The sequence below is a fragment of the Rhinatrema bivittatum genome, chromosome 19 (genome assembly GCF_901001135.1).
Source record: "Rhinatrema bivittatum chromosome 19, aRhiBiv1.1, whole genome shotgun sequence".
In the NCBI taxonomy this organism is placed as follows: domain Eukaryota; kingdom Metazoa; phylum Chordata; class Amphibia; order Gymnophiona; family Rhinatrematidae; genus Rhinatrema; species Rhinatrema bivittatum.
This window is the reverse complement of record NC_042633.1, coordinates 25,926,340-25,948,052: the sequence shown is the minus strand read 5'-3', so window position 1 is coordinate 25,948,052 and position 21,713 is coordinate 25,926,340. Positions and strand designations below refer to the sequence as shown.

General features: G+C 46.5%; 1 protein-coding gene across 1 annotated transcript in view; it reads right to left on the bottom strand.

Annotated features, from left to right (window-relative positions):
• SHANK1 (SH3 and multiple ankyrin repeat domains 1) overlaps window positions 1-7,753 on the bottom strand; it is a 129,110-nt gene extending 121,357 nt beyond the window's left edge. Inside the window, exon 1 of the mRNA XM_029585256.1 lies at window positions 7,638-7,753. The gene's annotated coding sequence lies outside the window, so the exon portion shown is untranslated. The remainder of the gene's footprint in view (window positions 1-7,637) is intronic.
• Between the last annotated feature and the right edge of the window lie 13,960 nt (window positions 7,754-21,713).

The window sequence follows — 21,713 nt, the reverse complement described above, 5'->3', positions numbered from 1 at the left end:
TGCACAAAGTCGTGTTACATGTGTACATTTATGTGCACTGCACGTAGGTGTAAAGATTCAACCCATAGAATACACTCACATACTACACGCACATTCAAAATATATACACAGCATGTACAGATTGATACACACTGCACATACACATTCACTGTGTACACACTAACATTCATAATATATAGACAGCATATACAAATTCATACACACTGCACTCACACATTCACTGTGCACACACTAACATTCATAATATATACACAGTATGTACAGATTGATACACACTGCATTCACACATTCACTGTGTACACACTAACATTCATAATATATATACACAGCATGTACAAATTCATACACACTGCACTCACACATTCACATACTATACATATTCATAATATATACACAGCATGTACAAATTCATACACACTGCACATACACATTCACTGTGTACACACTCACATACTATACATATTCATAATATATACACAGCATGTACAAATTCATACACACTGCACACACACATTCACTGTGTACACACTAACATTCATAATATATAGACAGCATATACAAATTCATACACACTGCATATACACATTCACTGTGTACACACTCATATACTATACATATTCATAATATATACACAGCATGTACAGATTTATACACACTGCACACACACATTCACTGTGTACACACTCACATATTATACATATTCATAATATATACACAGCATGTACAGATTTATACACACTGCACACACACATTCACTGTGTACACACTCACATATTATACATATTCATAATATATACACAGCATGTACAAATTCATACATACTGCACTCACATTCACTGTGTACACACTCACATACTATACATATTCATAATATATACACAGCATGTACAGATTCATACACACTGCACATACACATTCAACATGCACACTCACATACTATACATATTCATAATATATACACAGCATGTACAGATTTATACACACTGCACACACACATTCACTGTGTACACACTCTTTCTTGGGTCCCTAAATCTTGCTCAATAACTGCACGTGCTTGCATTTGTTATTGTCCTAGTATCACAGCCAGCCTGACAGTCTATTTCCAGCTCACCTTGTCCTAGAAAATTTGCCCAGCAGAGACATTCCTGCCCCACATTCCAACTAAAATGAAGTGCTGAAGATTCACCCTGCTCTTCCATTCAGCCTCAATGGCTCACTGCTGAGCTGTCTCTCTGCTCCCATCAGAAGTAACATCCAGATCCCAGCACACTCAAACAGCAATTATATTGAAACTGTCTGTTCTCAAATAAAATGACCTCTTACTTATAAAGCAGTCAGCGGACACAGCACTGCACAGTCACAGAGCAGTTATTAGTATTTATAAAGCTCTAGTTTTTTCTGTAAATGTTTAATTGTATATTTTACGTTGTTACTTTGATGATTTTATTATTGTTTTAATTGTCCCAAGTAGTTTTATTATCTAACATTGTGAATGTTATATTGTAAACCACCCCAATCAACATTATTTGTAGGGTGCGGTATATAAAAAAATCTTAAATAAATAAATACACAGCACTGTACAGTCGCAGAACGGTGATTAGTATTTATAAAGCACTGTCAGTGGACACAGCACTGCACAGTCACAGAGCAGTGATTATTTATAAAAGAATAGTCAATGTACACAACACTGTACAATGTATAAAGCATTAGTGTACACAGCACTGTACAGTCACAGAAGTGATTAGTATTTATAAAGCAATGTCAGCGGACTCAGCACTGCACAGAGCAGTGATTATTTATAAAAGAATAGTCAATCTTCACAGCACTGTACAATGTATAAAGCATTAGTGTACGCAGCACTGAACAGTCACAGAACGGTGATTAGTATTTATAAAGCACTGTAAGCTGACACAGCACTGCACAGTCACAGAGCAGTGATTATTTATAAAAGAATAGTCAATCTTCACAGCACTGTACAATGTATAAAGCATTCATGTACACAGCACTGTACAGTCACAGAACAGTGATTAGTATTTATAAAGCACTGTAAGCTGACAGTACTGCACAGTCACAGAGCAGTGATTATTTATAAAAGAATAGTCAATGTACACAGCACTGTACAATGTATAAAGCATTAGTGTATACAGCACTGTACAGTCACAGAAGTGATGAGTATTTATAAAGCACTGTCAGCGGACACAGCACTGCACAGTCACAGAGCAGTGATTATTTATAAAAGAATAGTCAATGTACACAGCACTGTACAATGTATAAAGCATTAGTGTACACAGCAATGTACAGTCACAGAGCGGTGATTATTTATAAAAGAATAGTTAATGTACACAGCACTGTACAATGTATAAAGCATTAGTGTACATAGCACTGTACAGTCACAGAAGTGATGAGTATTTATAAAGCACTGTCAGCAGACAGAGCACTGCACAGTCACAGAGCAGTGATTATTTATAAAAGAATAGTCAATGTACACAGCACTGTACAATGTATAAAGCATTAGTGTACACAGCATTGTACAGTCACAGAAGTGATTAGTATTTAAAAAGCAATGTAAGCTGACACAGCACTGCACAGTCACAGAGCAGTGATTATTTATAAAAGAATAGTCAATCTTCACAGCACTGTATAATGTATAAAGCATTAGTGTATACAGCACTGTACAGTCACAGAACAGTGATTAGTATTTATAAAGCACTGTCAGCGGACACAGCACTGCACAGTCACAGAGCAGTGATTATTTATAAAAGAATAGTCAATGTACACAGCACTGTACAATGTATAACGCATTAGTGTACACAGCACTGTACAGTCACAGAACGGTGATTAGTATTTAAAAAGCACTGTAAGCTGACACAGCACTGTACAGTCACAGAACAGTGATTAGTATTTATAAAGCACTGTCAGCGGACACAGCACTGCACAGTCACAGAGCAGTGATTATTTATAAAAGAATAGTCAATCTTCACAGCACTGTACAATGTATAAAGCATTAGTGTACACAGCACTGTACAGTCACAGAACAGTGATTAGTATTTATAAAGCAGTCAGCGGACACAGCACTGCACAGTCACAGAGCAGTGATTATTTTTAAAAGAATAGTCAATGTACACAGCACTGTACAATTTATAAAGCATTACTGTACACAGCACTGCACAGTCACAGAAGTGATTAGTATTTATAAAGCTGTCAGTGTACACAGTACTGTACCATCACAGAACAGTGATTATTTATAAAGCTCCATCAACGTACACAGCGCTATAAAGTCAGAGTGATTTTATTTATAATGCACCGTAAGCATATGCAGCATCATGCAATCACAGAGCAGTGATTTTAGTTATTAAAAAGTCAGTCCTTTCCAGTCACATAATGATATTTATAAAACTCTATCAGTGTGCACAGCCCCGTACAGTCACACAATGGTGGTTATTATTTATAAACACCACCTGTTGCGGTCCGCTCCACAACCCTCACATCCCGGCCCTTACCTCAAAGTTCCAGCTGGGCCACTCGATGCCTGAACCAGCTCCGTGAGCGTCTCCGCGGTGGAGATGCCATTACCCTGGGCTCCTTAGGCGCGCGCGCGTGCTGTCACGGCGCTGATATAGCCCATTTCCCGCCAGAACGCGCTCCGCCCCCGCTCCTGACGTCAGACGCCCAGTCCTACTTAAACTCCCCGCGGACCCCACTACGACGCCTTGCAACCGGGTCCCTTGCAGAGCCCAGTTGCCCTGAGCCCCGGTGTGTGACGTCCTCGCACACCGTTCCTGCCTGCCTGCCTGCTTGGTCTACTATGTAACTTGCTCACACTTCTAACCTCTCAGTTCTTGCCTGCTTCAGCACCTGTCCAGGTTCCTGCCTGGTCCCGCTCTGCCTGCCTTCAGCTCGCTACAGTTCCTGCCTGGTTTCGCTCTGCCTGCCTTCAGCTCGCTACAGTTCCTGCCTGGTTTCTCTCTGCCTGTCTTCGGCCCGCCGCAGTTCCTGCCAGGCCTCCTTCATCCGCTTCAGCTCCAGCCTACTCAAGATCCGGACCAGAGATCACCTAAGTCCCAGCGGCCGGGTTCCTACGGGCTCCTCCCGGGGGGACACCCGCTTCCAGGGTGAACCTCCTGAGTCCCAAGCGACTGGGCTCCCAAGGGCTCCTCCCGGGGGAGTACCAGCTTCCGGGTGAAGCCTACTGTCTACATCAGCCTGGTCTGCCTACTGGCCTGCTGCCCCGAGACCATAGTCCAACTACCCCAGGTCTCCCGCAGGCCGGCCTAAGGGTCCACTGTCTAGCTAGTCCACAACACCACCAGTGTGCACAGTGCTCTACAGACACATAGACAGAGGTGTTAGCTAAGGGTACACAATACATGGTACAAAGGTATTAGATAAGGATGGGATATGGCAAAGAGGAGTTAGCAGAGGATTGGGATACGGCACACAGGAGTTAGGTGAGGGTGGAATATGGCAAAGAGGAGTTAGGTGAGGGTGGAATATGGCACAGAGGTAGATGAGGGTTGGGATATGGCACAGAGGAGTTGGGTGAGGGCTGGGATATGACACAGAGGAAGCATATAAATAGTAACTGATATCAGAAAACAGCCTGGAAGCTAAGTGCAGCTGCAACTGCTCAGGATGATGATAGAAACAGAATTATTGTCCAAAAAGGCTCTAATTAAACTTCACTAAATGTCCTCAGGGCAACATTTATTGCGTTTTGCAACTGTGAAAACGTCTTCTAAGCAAATCTGGGAACACAGTGCAAGGCTAACCGGGGCCCAGTGCTGCTCATTAAGCAATGGGCAGGGCATGGTCTGCTGGGACTCGCCTGCTCCACTCGAGCACCGTGTTACTGCAGACAGAGCATGGGAGGACGAACAGCCATGCATGCCATCCCACGGCCCAGGCTACCTCTCATCTTCTCATTCTGGCAAAGGGAGGAATAATTGAGGGAACGGGGCCTGTAATGGGATTCAGCCGTTCCAATCTCATAAGCGGGGCAAGGAATCTTATGTGGATCTTGCCAGCAGTTCCAATCGGAATTTGTGCAAGAAGATGGCACCTTCCCAGGCATCCCCTGTCCCCTTCTAATGGGATTAACGAATGGCTCTGTGCACCCAGTGTGCCTTGCCCCAACCTGATTAATATCAACTGCAGAGCCTTCAAACAAATCTAGTATTATCCTCAGCAGACAGAGACATACAATGAAACAGAAGGACATAGTAAGTGCTGTGCTGGGTATGACCAATGATCCACTGAGTCCAGCATCCTGTCTTCAACAGTGGCCAGGCCAGTTCATGGAACACAGCAGATGTGATGTGGAAAGGTTTTTATCATATGAAAGAGAATTACAGGAGATGTGGTGGAAGGGAGGTATGTAGAGGTGTGATCACAGCAGAAGGGGTATCCCAGGGGAGGGCATTACAGGAGATGTGGTGGAAGGGAGGTATGTAGAGGTGTGATCACAGCAGAAGGGTTATCACATGCGGGCCGATACAGTTAACCTGCCTTACCCCTTATTCAGTAAGGGGAGGAAAACGCGCGTCCAACTCGCCAAACCTAATAGCGCCCTCAACATGCAAATGCATGTTGATGGCCCTAATAGGTATTCGCGCACGATTCATGGCGATATTAAGTCGGAGGTCCCGAAGGGTAAAAAAAATAATAAAAAAAAATTTTTTAAATGTTGAAGTCCACCGGCGGCTGTCGGGTCGAAAACCAGACGCTCAATTTTGCCGGCGTCCGGTTTCCAAGCCCGTGGCTGTCAGCGGGCTTGAGAACAGACGCCGGCAAAATTGAGCATCAGCTGTCAAACCCGCTGACAGCCGCCGCTCCTGGGCAAAAGGAGGTTCTAGGGACGTGCTAGCGCTAACGCCCTAGCGCCTCCTTTTGCCCGTTTCTACCGCCGGGTCTCATTTAAATACTGAATTGCGCGCACAGGCGAGTGGCCTGTGCACGCGCCGGGAGAGCGGGCGTTCACCCGCTCTCCCGCAAACTTTAATGAAGCGGCCCAATGGATTACAGAAGATGTGGTGGAAGAGAGGTATGTAGAGGTGTGATCACAGCAGAAGGTTTTATCCCATGGAGGGCATTACAGGAGATGTGGTGGAAGGGAGGTATGTAGAGGTGTGATCACAGAAGAAGGTTTTATCCCATGGAGGGCATTACAGGAGATGTGGTGGAAGGGAGGTATGTAGAGGTGTGATCACAGCAGAAGGTTTTATCCCATGGAGGGCATTACAGGAGATGTGGTGGAAGGGAGGTATGTAGAGGTGTGATCACAGCAGAAGGTTTTATCCCATGGAGGGCATTACAGGAGATGTGGTGGAAGGGAGGTATGTAGAGGTGTGATCACAGCAGAAGGTTTTATCCCATGGAGGGCATTACAGGAGATGTGGTGGAAGGGAGGTATGTAGAGGTGTGATCACAGCAGAAGGTTTTATCCCATGGAGGGCATTACAGGAGATGTGGTGGAAGGGAGGTATGTAGAGGTGTGATCACAGCAGAAGGTTTTATCCCATGGAGGGCATTACAGGAGATGTGGTGGAAGGGAGGTATGTAGAGGTGTGATCACAGCAGAAGGTTTTATCCCATGGAGGGCATTACAGGAGATGTGGTGGAAGGGAGGTATGTAGAGGTGTGATCACAGCAGAAGGTTTTATCCCATGGAGGGCATTACAGGAGATGTGGTGGAAGGGAGGTATGTAGAGGTGTGATCACAGCAGAAGGTTTTATCCCATGGAGGGCATTACAGGAGATGTGGTGGAAGAGAGGTATGTAGAGGTGTGATCACAGCAGAAGGTTTTATCCCATGGAGGGCATTACAGGAGATGTGGTGGAAGGGAGGTATGTAGAGCAGTGAGCACAGCAGAAGGTTTTATCCCATGGAGGGCATTACAGGAGATGTGGTGGAAGGGAGGTATGTAGAGCAGTGAGCACAGCAGAAGGTTTTATCCCATGGAGGGTATTTCAGAAGATGCGGTGGAAGGGAGGTATGTAGAGGTGTGATCACAGCAGAAGGTTTTATCCCATGGAGGGTATTTCAGAAGATGCGGTGGAAGGGAGGTATGTAGAGCAGTGAGCACAGCAGAAGGTTTTATCCCATGGAGGGCATTACAGGAGATGTGGTGGAAGGGAGGTATGTAGAGGTGTGATCACAGCAGAAGGTTTTATCCCATGGAGGGTATTTCAGAAGATGCGGTGGAAGGGAGGTATGTAGAGCAGTGAGCACAGCAGAAGTAGTGTCCCAGGGGAAGGTTTTATCATGTGGAGGGAATTATAGGAGATGTGGTGGAAGAGAGCTGTGCAGTCTTACATGGTATATGGGAGCAACTCGCCTGGAATAAAATCTATGATTCGTGGGGTACTTTCGAGGTGCTTCTGTGGAAACCACTACGATGCCTGCCAGGGGATCTTGTCCCAGCTGCCGCGACTGAGTTTGGAATGACAGCCGATGGCTTCGCCTCTCGCAGGCCCTAAACCATAGCGAGCACCATGTCCAGATGTAAGCTCCCTTACCTCTGCCTGGCACCGTATCTGGGCCAGAACCGGATGCCACGGCCTGCCCAGGCCAGAGCAGGCACGCCGAGCACGGCCTCGTCCCGGCACGGCGTGCGTTAGCCCGGGGCTGAACGACTTACCCAGCGGTGCCCCGTGTGAGCTTCAGGCCAGCTCCGAAGAGGCGCGCGCGCCCTGCATGCTGCCACGGCTGCTGGACCTCGAGGCACGAAGCTGCGGCTGCATCGTGGGGGGGGTGGGGGTGGGGGCGTCTCACTCGCGCACGTTCACTCATCCACGTGAGGCCGGAACGAGGGCCGGCATCGGCGTCACGAGCTGTCAGGGGCTCCGCGCCGCCTCCCCCCCCCCCAGGTCGCTCATTAGGAAGCACGGGCTGAGGAGGAGCGTAACGTGGTACGTGTTGCCATGGAGACGGCGCGGGAGCCGAGCCGGGCCCATTGTGAAAGCCTGCGAGCCGAGCGGCGGAGGAGATGGGAGGGCGGGAGCCGCGGCAGCATCCCCGAGCTGAAAGACGGAGGGAAGTCGGTTTCCATGGCGACAAGCCAGCCGTGCCGCGGCCGGGAGAACGAGCCCTGCTCGCCTTCACTTCCGTGTTCAAGGCAACGTGTGGAGTGGGAAGGGACGTCACGGGCGACGGACGGCCAGGTGGGCGCGTGCAGAGGCACCCGCGCATGATGGGGGGGAGGGGGGAGGGGGGGGGGCTGCGTGTCAGAAGCGACAGACGGAGCCGCATCTGTGCAACTCCAAGAGACTTCACATGCATGATCGCAGCCACTCGCGCTCCATTCCAGGGTCAAATCAGGACACAAGAGCCTTTGGCCGAGTTCACCCCGAGAACAGCTCCTACCAGAGGTTTCAGATGCTGTTTCGGCTTTTCTTCCCACAAATAGCCAGTGAGGAAAAGCCACAGACTGCTTCACCTTGCACAAAGGACGGGATGAGACATATATATATATATATTAGCCCAAAGGGCCGGTGTTGCTCAGGTAGCCTGTGGGTGTGCTGATGCCTGCCTGTGTGAGATTGCTTGTATAGGTGGGAGCCCATGTGCACTTGTGTGTGTCCTTCTGTGCACTAGCGCAAGCTGGTGGTTGCATTTGTGCATGCTTGCCTGCTGCCTGTCCATAGATAGCTAGATAGATAAATGATGCTGGCTGTCCAGTCGTCTGCATTGTGCAGGTGTGGAACGGGCGCAGGATGATGTCAGCTTGGGACACGTGGCCACACACACACTCCCCCAGGCCATACTTTCCTTGCCCTCAGCCAGATTCAGCTGGCAATGAAAATTGTACCTTTTTTTTTTTTTGGCCCATGCTCAGCGGTGGGGGAATCGACAGGGATGGTGGGGTTCCCAGGCCCTGCCAACCACAGAGGAGGATGCACAAGGTGAGGGGGGCGTGAGAAGGGAGGGCGAAGAAGGACAGCGAGCTGCACCTCTGGTGCAAATCCATCAGGACAAGCACCTCCAGTGCATTCATCTAATGGACACGGACGAGATGATCAGAAACATGGCACGCAGAGGAAGGAGCCGGAGAGCACTCGGATCAGCAGAGGACAGTGAGGGAGGCGCTGAGTCAGAGCCACTTCCAGATTCACAGGAAAAAATAATTGGCCCTTGCCTAATCCATTTCTTGACCAGCTTTGGGGGGGGTCAGGGCTGGCGAATCTGGGCTTGCTTTCTACGTTCGGGCATTGCACTCAAGTTCGTTTGGCTGGGATCTGCCGAAGGGAGCTCAGATCCCAAGCTGCGCTGTTACTCCAAGAAAGGACGACTCTGTTGGTTGCTCTCTTATTTCCACACATTGAAGGGAGCCTAACAATACACAAAACTCTGGATTACTGCTGAGACGGGGGGCACAGATGCAGAATGTCAGAAGTGCATGTCAGAAGGCCACGGCACCAGCAGGAGGCTGGTTGCTGAACTGAAATAAAAATCCCCAAGACTCCTTTTCATTCTAATCTACATTTCATTGCAGAGGGACTCAGTGCTGAAGATCCTTTTACAGGATCTCAAACCGAAGCAAAGTCGGGGAAGAAGATTCTTGCACACGGAGCAAGGTTGTACTACAACTGGCACATTTTGGGGGGACTTTTTTTTTAAAGAATTTGCAGTATATCATAGTAATTTTCAAAAGCCCACTTACAGGCATTAAACCCAGTTTTCAGCCTTTTGAAAATTACCCCCTGTCCATTCAAAAAAGTTAAAAAAAAAACCCCAGCTTTATTTTAGGAAAGAGCAAAATGAGGATGTACCAGCAACGCTGGAAGCAAGAGGCAGGATGGTCTGCTGCTTTTTTCTTTTGCTCTCGTAATTTCCTCCTGCTCAATCAGAATCAGATCCAGCATATGGCACCTGGAGGCTTCACAATTCCCTGGGGACCCATAAAACCAGCCTGACTTGCCAGACACACACAATTTCACTTTCAGCATGGTGCCTTTACTTTGTCCGTTCCAAATTGGGGTGTGAAATTAGGCAGGCAAATAGCATGAGGTCCATATTCATAAGCCATTTAGATGGATAACATAATAGTTATGAACACAACAGACCTATAGCACCAAGTTCAAGGAAGGGAGTAGCTGTCCAACAATAGCAAAATAAATAAGCTAGAATCCCAAAAATGAGAACCAATAATAGTGTAAGTACACAGCTTAGTTATACTTGTCAGCAGACCTCATACGGGGCATACATATCTGATGCTAGTTAGCAATAGTATACCAGTTGTATAATCATCGGTCAGATTATTTTTTAAGATTTTTCTTATGCTCAAGTGAACAATAAAATAGCCCGTTGGCAGTGCATATTTAAGTATTAAGCTTATTTTAGCAGCATTGCAAAATTTATGCACTTAGCTTAATGTTCTCGAGGAGGTAGCGGAGACATGGACGTGGGGACATGCACAGCGTCAAGCCCGACACGGACCGTGTTTCGGCTGAAAAGCCTTCTTCAAGGGCTAATAGTATGTGAAGATAAAGAGCAGCGTGCATGTCCCCACGTCCATGTCTCCGCTACCTCCTCGAGAACATTAAGCTAAGTGCATAAATTTTGCAATGCTGCTAAAATAAGCTTAATACTTAAATATGCACTGCCAACGGGCTATTTTATTGTTCACTTGAGCATAAGAAAAATCTTAAAAAATAATCTGACCGATGATTATACAACTGGTATACTATTGCTAACTAGCATCAGATATGTATGCCCCGTATGAGGTCTGCTGACAAGTATAACTAAGCTGTGTACTTACACTATTATTGGTTCTCATTTTTGGGATTCTAGCTTATTTATTTTGCTAACATAATAGTTATCCATCTAAATGGCTTACGCAGCTCTATTCAGCCTTTATCCGGCTAAATTCTAGCGGGCTAACAAGTTACTAGGGTACTGTCAAGCTAGGGTGAGAGAACATGGAAGTAATCTCATCTTAGTCTGACTTTCCTCACTCCAAATCACATCAAATCTTCACTGAGGTCTACTGTGCTGTTCATATGTCTCACTGTACATATAAAACTGGGCCAAAACCCTAGGCCACCACCACCAAAACCTCACCTCGAGTTACTAGATGGCCCTCCTATAGCAGTATAAATAAGTGACTACTAAGTGTGCCACCCCAGAGGCTCTCTCTCTCTCTCACTGCAACAGAATTTGTAATATTTATCGCGAATTGCGTTTCGGCCGTTTTGGGCATATCGCACACCTTAATGCCAGGAAAAAAAGGTGTAGTTATTTCCAGCATGGGTTACGCTATCGAAGGGGGAGATAATGCCCCTCATTTTCATTGATCCCTCCCCAATCCTACCTCTTTGACTACATTAGAAAAATTTGCATTCGCGCTGCGCATTGCGATAAATATCACAGGCGTTATGGCGCTATCGCGGGCATTAACACCATAACGTAATTTGATGACTGACCCTCTTAGCTGGCTAAGTCTGGTCGAGTCAAAAAGCTGTCCTAACTAATTAAGAGAGCCGGCTATATTCAATACTGTGACTGCACTGTTGACTATGCCTCCAAAGTTAGCTGGATAAGTTGATCCGGCTAGCTTTGCTAACCGGACTGGGTCTGACTATAGACCTCCATACTACTTAGTGACAATTCACTGCATGCACTTCAATCCTTAACCTGCTCCCGCAACACCTCCCAGAGCCCCCACTTGTTGCGCAGGGTAAGGTGAGGGTGGAAAGAATTTGAACACACGTTCTAAGCCTCGGAGAATTCACGACCTGTACTTCTAGCCAACGTCTATGCACGTAACTCTTCATTTTACGCCCTTAGCTTTTAAAAAATACATGCAACACTGAAACAGGAAGGAATCACCGAGTGCAGAAAGGACAGTGCCCGGGGTCTGGTGCCGGTTCCGGCCCGGTGGCAGGACACCACGGATTCTGCGGCTCCGGCTGCTGTTTCTCCTCTTCCCCCCCCAGGATCAGATGCAGTTTTTCCTGCTCCTTCCTGGCTGGGAAGTCCTGGATTTTCTCTCTCTTTTCTCAGCGCAGGAGGAAATGCATTTCTGCTTCTCTTTCTCCCTGTTGCACTGCAAGCAGCCAGGCTTCTCCCTTTTTCTTTGGTTAAGGAGGGGATGCGCATCCTACCCCCTGCTGTGTTAAAGGATATTAATGAGGTAGCAGAATCTTTACAGCTTTTTGCCCAGAAGTGTTTTATTTTACCACTGGCAGAGAATATGATAACTCTGCCTACCACACAGGCAATAATTAACAATACGATATTTGCTCACTGCGGGGCCGATGTGACAAGGCCTGTGCTGAAATCCGCGCCGATTTTTCTGCGTGAATTCTTTTGGCGTGCATGGCAAAAAACCCAGCAGCAGTGCAATATATATTAACAGCCAAGTATGCTAATTAGGTATGCGCATAAAATCCATGTGCACCAAACGCGCAACATAATGTGCGCAGTAACGCGAGCTCATGGCTCTAGGTGGTAAATTGCGCAGACATCCACAAAAAAAAAAAACCCGCGCGGACACCCATAGGCGTGTGAACACCTGCAATTGATTCTTGAGGAGGAAGCCTTTCTGGTTCAACAAAATGAATAAATTAGTGGTCCGGAAGTTGATGTGAAGGTGGGTAGAGCAATATCTAACCCCTTCATGATCGGACTCCGACCGCTGGCGAGAGTGTGAAATGCAGATTGGCGATTCTGCCTCATCGAGAAGCCTCCTCTCTACCCGTTCCATCTGCTGCTTGGCTGACCCGCAAAAGCATAAAAAAAAACAGTCTCCACACTGGCGCTTTCACTTAACTTCTGCCCTGACCCGGGCGCTAAAAATTCACATTCAGATTTTTATATTGTTTAATTATGATTGTACTATCCGTAACCTACCCTGAATATAAGAACATAAGAAATTGCCATGCTGGGTCAGACTAAGGGTCCATCAAGCCCAGCATCCTGTTTCCAACAGAGGCCAAAACCATGCCACAAGAACCTGGCAATTACCCAAACACTAAGAAGATCCCATGCTACTGGTAAAATTGATTAATAGCCATTAATGGACTTCTCCTCCAAGAACTTATCCAAACCTTTTTTGAACCCAGCTACACTAACTGCACTAACCACATCCTCTGGCAACAAATCCCAGAGTTTTATTGTGCGTTGAGTGAAAAAGAATTTTCTCTGATTAGTCTTAAATGTGCCACATGCTAACTTCATGGAATGCCCCCTAGTCCTTCTATTATTCGAAAGTGAAAATAACCGAGTCACATCTACTCGTTCAAGACCTCTCATGATCTTAAAGATCTCTATTATATCCCCCCTCATTTCAAATACATTTAAATAAATAGAAAACCCGCACTAACCCGATCTCCCTGCTAGTGCAGCTCCCTGCATTGCTCATGATTAGATAATCGCCTCCTTTGCATACCATTAGCAAGCACTCTCAGTCATTGCATGCAGTGAGAATCTAAGCTAACCAATCTCCACCCATACCCTAAAACCACTGTTGGCATTCGTGAATGAATGAGTCTTCGGGGAGAGGAAATGGGCAACAACTCAATACCAGGAGCAAACCTCTTCTTATACCAACAAAGGAAAGGCAAAATTACAGGCAAAAGGGAGCAGAAATACAACTAGAAACTGGATGCCATATGAAGCAGTGCTTCCTTTCACATACTCAGTGATCTTCCCCACTGCATCAGGCAGTGTCTGTCACACTGTCTACAGTATCTGCCTCCCACTCCACATCAGGCAGTATCCATGACACAGTCTATATAATCTAACCAACCCCTCCACATCAGGCAGTATCCATCAAATGATCTATACAATCTAACCAACCCCTCCACATCAGGCAGTATTCATGACACAGTCTATATAATCTAACCAACCCTCCACATCAGGCAGTATCCATGACATGGTCTATACAATCTAACCAACCCCTCCACATCAGGCAGTATCCATGACATGGTCTATACAATCTAACCAACCCCTCCACATCAGGCAGTATCCATGACATGGTCTATACAATCTAACCAACCCCTCCACATCAGGCAGTATCCATGACAGAGTCTATATAATCTACCAACCCCTCCACATCAGGCAGTATCCATGACATGGTCTATACAATCTAACCAACCCCTCCACATCAGGCAGTATCCATGACAGTCTATATAATCTACCAACCCCTCCACATCAGGCAGTATCCATGACACAATCTATATAATCTACCAACCCCTCCACATCAGGCAGTATCCATGACATGGTCTATACAATCTAACCAACCCCTCCACATCAGGCAGTATCCATGACAGTCTATATAATCTACCAACCCCTCCACATCAGGCAGTATCCATCACACGGTCTATACAATCTATCAACCTCTCCACATCAAGCAGGATCCATCAAATGGTCTATACAATCTAACCAACCCCTCCACATCAGGCAGTATCCAAGACACAGTCTATACAATCTAACCAACTCCTCCACATCAGGCAGTATCCATGACACGGTCTAATCGGAGAAAGTTCTTTTTCACTCAACACACAATTAAACTCTGGAATTTATTGCCAGAGGATGTGGTTAGTGCAGTTAGTATAGCTGTGTTTAAAAAAGGATTGGATAAGTTCTTGGACAAGAAGTCCATTACCTGCTATTAATTAAGTTGACTTAGATAATAACCACTGCTATTACTAGAAACGGTAACATGGAATAGACTTAGTTTTTGGGTACTTGCCAGGTTCTTATGGCCTGGATTGGCCACTGTTGGAAACAGGATGCTGGGCTTGATGGACCCTTGGTCTGACCCAGTATGGCATGTTCTTATACAATCTAACCAACCCCTCCACATCAGGCAGTATCCATCACACAGTCTATATAATCTACCAACCCCTCCACATCAGGCAGTATCAATGACATGGTCTATACAATCTAACCAACCCCTTCACATCAGGCAGTATCCATCAGTCTATATAATCTACCAACCCCTCCACATCAGGCAGTATCCATCAGTCTATATAATCTACCAACCCCTCCACATCAGGCAGTATCCATGACACAGTCTATACAATCTAACCAACCTCTCCACATCAGGCAGTATCCATCACACAGTCTATACAATCTATCAACCTCTCCACATCAAGCAGGCTCCATCAAATGATCTATACAATCTAACCAACCCCTCCACATCAGGCAGTATCCATGACACAGTCTATACAATCTAACCAACTCCTCCACATCAGGCAGTATCCATCATATGGTTAACAGTATCTCTCTGTACTATACACCTAGTAATGTGGAGGCTCTGACTTGTCCTCCATCTTTACAGATGCCCAGCATGTGTTTGTGTATTAAGAAATCCATCACTGGATATCTATCTTGCATCTTAAGTAACCATCACTTCCACTCTTGTACAGAAGTATGAAGTTGGCAGTCTCCCTCCGAAGCATCTGTCATTATCTGCGTGAACCTTTTTGGTATCTCTTCCCATCAGAAGATGTTAACATTTCTTCCCTGTATATTTCCTTTCTTATTTCATCTCCAACCTCTGTATGTGTGCCCTTCCTCGTGCCTCTTCCTCCCACTGGCCCTTTCCTTACAGATTCTTTTACAGCAAATGCACGTCTTGCTCAGATTAGGATAAAGAAGCACCTTTCCTTCGTCCTGAAGGCCAGTGCTGCTTCCTCCTCCCACGTTGTCCAGCTCCTGTGATCTCAAGGGGAGCCATGGATGCCACCTGCAAGGCAATGGCTTTAAGGAACTGTTCCCCAGCTGCGCTGTCACTCAACTCTACAGGATTCACTGACGCAAGAAAAAATGTCACTAAAAATAATGTCAGCTGTGAGTAGCAGAAACAAATGTCTTCCCCTGGGATAGAAATCAGCCAACACTGAGGCCCTAAAATGAAAGGGTCTGTCTCACACCATCTCTGCTTCTCCCAGGGATCCAGCAGCACATCATCCTACAGTGCTCAACAGCAGACACAACACACACACACTGGTACACCAGAACTCTCAACCAGGACCCTCAATAATCCTCTCGCCTCCAGCCAACTCACTGAGGACCACCAATATCCCCTCCTTCAGCTCCCTCGAGGACCCTCAATCCCCTCACCAAGGTCCCACAATCCTCTCTCCTCCATCCCCCTTACCAAGGACCCCCCAATCCTCTCTCCTCCATCCCCCTTACCAAGGACCCCTAATCCACCCCAGTTCTCTTATCAAGGACCCCCAAAGCTCTCCCCAAGGACATAAAGCATTTCTCATTCTCCTCCTATTGTATACAAAATACTCCTCATGCTACTCCTACTATACACAAATTACTCCTCACACTCCTACTATACAGAAAATACTCCTCATGCGCCTCCTATTATACACAAAATGCTGTGCGCAACACTGCCAAAGTCTTTATAGGGTGCCTATGCCCCAAGAAAGGCACCTGGGTGTCATTTGGAAAGCTGTTCATGTGTATAAGTGGCTGTACTCTAACAGCCCATGGCTGAGTGTGTGTAACCCAATTACATGCGTACCTCTATGTGAACTGAGCTGAAGCGTTTCAGGGGCAGTAGTGGAATGGAATCAGCAATTACATGCATATGTTTTGAGTTTATATAGCCTGCAAGTTAGGCCCTCCGAAAAGGTGTAACTTTATGTGAGTGAATGTGTGCCTGCTATGGGGGCTGTCTGTATTACCCCTCTACAGAAAGCATTGCCAATATCCACTGTGCAGCACAGGATCAGTGTCTCCAGCTCCTCTGGGACATCATGCGGCACAGGATCCATGTCTTTTCTGCCTTGGAAAGAGAGTCATTCGGGGTAGCCCAGGAATGGGTCTACTGTTCCTCACAGACAGAACAACATTGTTCAGCAGAACGTGTTAAATGACACAGTGTGAAGAGCTGACTTTACTTCAGATGAAGAACCAACACCTCAGACCTAACAATCTTTACTAGCCCTCCATTGTGGTTTATCAACCAAATCTAGCCTTTACATAGAGGACTCCACCGATATAATCATGGCCATTATCTGCATGTACAGGAATCCAACAATATCACCATATCCATCACCTGCATGTATGGGAATCCAACAATATCACCATATCCATCACCTGCATGTACAGGAATTCACTGATATCATCAGGCCCTCTCACCTGCATGTACAGGAATCCACCAATATCACACCCCCTTGCCTGTGTGTACTGGAATCCACCGATATCATCATATCCATCACCTGCATGTACAGGAATCCACCAATATCACCATGCCCCCTCGCCTGTGTGTACAGGGATCCACCAATGTCATCACACCCATCGCCTGCATGTACAGGAATTCACTGATATCATCAGGCCCTCTCACCTGCATGTACAGGAATCCACCAATATCACACCCCTTTGCCTGTGTGTACTGGAATCCACCAATATAATCACACCCATCAGCTGCATGTACAGGAATCCACCAATATCACACCACCCATTGTCTTTAAGGCTAAAATCTGTAGCAGCCAAATGGAAAGCAGGAAACTTCCTGGGAAGCCACCTCAATGACAGGATCTCATCCAGTCCTTTTTGTGCAAATATTTACAGAACCATCGCATAAGTGCACACCTTCCCTCCTCCCCCCAAGAGGCTGTCGCTCGGTGGCATCTTCTGAACCGGTACCCAGAAATCCGCACTTCATCACCAAGCGAGAAACATCCATCTGGCTTCATGTCTGCCAAAGGGCTGACATTTTCCATAAAAATATAAAAAGCCCCACAGATGATGCATTGAAGAGCGAAGGGGGGAGGGCGCGAGCTGCTGCTGCTCTGGGAAACAGCGACAGAAACGGCCTTTTATGCTTCTTGCTAAGATTAAAGCGTGCGGCTCAATGCTGTGCCAAGGACAGACATCCAGAAACGTGGTCCTTCAGCTGGACTGGGTGTTCTGGCTGCCCGCATGACAGGCTAGGAGACTCCTGAAACAGGGAAATGTCAGATACAGAGAAACACGCACAAATGTTTGGGAAAAAGGGCCCTCAGAGGGACACAGAGGCATCTTTTGTACCAAAGCCCAGGGAGCGCAACCTCCCTTGCCAAGAGCTGCCATTTGGCAAGAACAAGGCAGGAGGTGCAGGCACCCGCCACCGGCATTCGGTCCTGACAGGATGCGCAGGAGAGACGTCCTCTCTGCCATCCGATGTCTTCCTCATCTGTTTCAGGGCCAGAGGGCTTGCTCCCGGCGATGGGGCTATCTCACCAGGCGCCACTGCCAGCCCCCACGCAGCCGAGCATCAAACCAAGGGAAGACTAGCAGAGAAAAGAGCTGGCTTTCTAACAGAACCTGTTCCCCCATGCTCATGATTAAATATTTAATACCGCATACCACTAAGTTCTAGGTGGTTTCCAAGTTTACATTCATAAAATCATTGAGCTAAAAACATAAAACAAACATAAAACAGATAATAAAATGAGCACAATACAATCTCAGCTATCTGCCCAGCCTTCCGCAATGCAAAAAACTTTGTCTTCTGTACATCACGTCATAAGCCAAAATATAATAAATATAACACCTGCTTGAGCCCACTAAAACACCATCGCCTATAAAAAAAACATTATTCTGAAAGCGGATTGTAAACAGAAGCCCAATGACGACTGATCATCTGCTTTGCTAATTCATCACCCAGAACTCATAAACATTCATTTTAACTTAGTTAAAAACCCTTAACCGATTTTTGGGATTTTAGCAAGGATGTGGCAAGGAGCTCCAGAGTGAATTGTCTAATCTGATAACTCTAAATGAAGGAACAGCTAATCCATTACGAGAGAAAACAAACACCAACATTTGTGTGACTCGCCCCCCTAAGATTATCCGATGGGAGGATGAGCAAGGAGTGGCAAGCACAAAGGGGTGCCATAGCTTCTCGGGCTCTCTCTGTGATTTGCAAGGCTGTAACACTGGCACAGGAGGCTCTCTCCTTCCTGGACTGGGTTGGGAGCAGGAATGAAATGTTAAAAGGCCTTGGAGTGCTATGTCCATGCCACCAAATCCCAAAGCAAGGTAGCAAGGAAGACAAACTAGATACCAACCAGCTGAACTCATCTTCTCAGACCACCCCCACCCCCCCAGAGACTCACAAATAACACCACTGACACCCACCCCCACCCCAGGGACTCACAAATACCACCACTGACACACACTAACACTCATACTCAGACTCACACCACGGACACACATATACATCCAGAGACTCACAAACATCACTGACCCACCCATCCACCCCCACAGACTGACAAATAACACCACTGACACACACCAGAGGTACACAAACATATATACCCAGAGACTCACAAATAATAGTATTAACTTACACATACATCACCCAGAAACTTATATATACCACCACTAACACACACATAAGAGAGGTACACATAGACACACACTCAGACTGAAGGAAGTCTAGCACAAGGACTGAGTTAAGAGGGTACTGATCTCTGCTGTCATCAGTCTCTATCCAAGTGACTTACAACTGTAAAGCAGAGTACATAAAACACACACATATTAAGCAAACCATGCATCCAGAGCAGGCCCGCAGATAATTTCACTGCCTGCCCTCAGGTAAGAACCCCCCCCCCCCTCTTGTACCAAGAGATAAATCAAGACAGCGAGTTTCACAAGCAGAGAGAAAACTGCAGAGCTCTGTGAACAGGGAGTGATTCTGCAAAGGTGGATACTCAGCAAAATGTTCCATAAACTGCAAATATTTCTAACGCACTGTCTCAGGACATGATCAGCTCTCCGAGTAAATCCTAAAGTGCTTTTACTGACTTCCATTATGCCTGGGGCACCCATCACACACTGTCCTTTCATGGACATCATGCTGGCATCTGTGCCACCCTGACTGGGGCAGCTGCTTGTACATTGGCTTGGATTGTAAAGCACGCTGGCATCGTGTCTGCATAAATCTATTATTATAATTGCTCCGTTTATTTTTATAGATGTGTTTTCTCCCCTTGAGCCTCACTGCTCTCCTTCGCATCTCTAGAGTACACATGGCTGGCAAGGGCAATCAGAGCTGCCTTCAACCCAAGCACCAGAAGAAGCAGGGCCCACAATCCCAGGCCACTGCTGCCGCCTATGAGCCAACTCCTGACAAACCCAGCCATGCCAGGTACAGCTCTCATGTGCTGCCTCTCGCTTCACAACCTTCAGCCTGGACATAAACAAGGGTTGTGGTAACCCCATGCACAGCCAGTCATGCCCGCCTCCCGAGAGCCACATGTAACCTTGGGCTCCATTCCCTGGCCCAGGACATGGAGACAGACAGAGAAAAAGGAAGAGACCAAGGGCCAAACCCTGAGGGACACCAACAGATAATGGAGAGGGATCAGAGGAAAGGTTTCTGAGGTCCCTGAAGAGAGTCAATAAGACAGACAGAAAGAAATCAACTCAAAATCCAGCCATACGCACCTCACAATGATTGTGCGTCATGAAGAATATGGTCAATGGTACCTGTGGCACGAGACAGAAATTGAGCAAGATGTCAGGAGGTGACCAAGCAGGTGAAAATGAACAAATTCATGATGTAGAATGAGCAAAAGACACACTGAAAGAAATGGAAACCTGCGCACTCAGGGACCTTGGACAGAAAATGAAAGCAGAGACTGCTGATCGTTACTAAGAAAGTGAGAATGCAAGGAACGAGCAGGAAGATGACAGCCACTGTAAAAAGTAAAGGGAAGGTGTGTTGATCACAGCAAGGAGAGATCACGGGGGAAAACAGAAGTATGCAAGGGATCCCCAGGGAAAGGGTGAGGTTTAAATGTGAAGCTCAAGTCAAAGGCTTAACAGACAGAGATCAATGAAGAGGAAAGAGAATAGTGAGTGGAGCTTTCTGAGAATGGAGCAGGAGGCCAGAATAGAAGAGCAAATAGCAAAATCTTTTCCACAAAAAACCTGTGGAAAGAAACTGGGGAAAAAAGTGAGCAGGACAGAAGGTGAAGGATACACGAGAAAACTAAAAATACTGAAGAGATGGAGAGGGTGTCCAGTAGGCTGAGAGATGGCACGAGAATTTGGCGGGGGATTTAACTAGTGTGAGGAAGACAGCTGATCAGGCGGATCTTTTGACTTTTTCCAAGAGGCCTCATGTGCTGAGTGCAAGGCTGAGGAGGAGAAAGACAAGGTCCAGAAGGAATAAATAGGACACGGTGAAATAAAGGAGTCAGAGACTGCAGTCGTAAAGGCCACGTCCAGAAGTCATCCATCGTCCTGCTCCACCAACTAAAACCATGAATGGGCAGGAGCTTGAAGCTTGTACACACACAGAAGGCTCATTTTCGAGTGACTAAACCTGGAAAACAGGGGTTTACCTGAGCAGATTGCCTTAGCTACAAGTACATGCCGACTTTTATAGCACGCGTGTTCCCTGGGGTGTGTTCAGCGCGGAGGAGTACACAGTGCATGCATACAAACATTTTCACATTTCAATCAATCACCTGCAAAACCAGCAAATGCAAAGTACACAGGCCCCATTAATGTGCCCACTTCATAGCTAATTTTCTGAGGAAACTACCTTGGTCGTTACTCTTTGCAATTAGCAACACAATGCATGTATGCGCTTGTAACACCATGGGCTACAGCCCACATTTTGCATCAAGTGTGTCAGCTATTTCAGCTGATGTACATAGCACCAGTTCTCAGAGGGAAATAATCTGCATTTCATCTCTGAAAAACAAGAAGATGCAGTGGGGATTTCATTCTGGGTCGCTGCCCCAAGAACCTT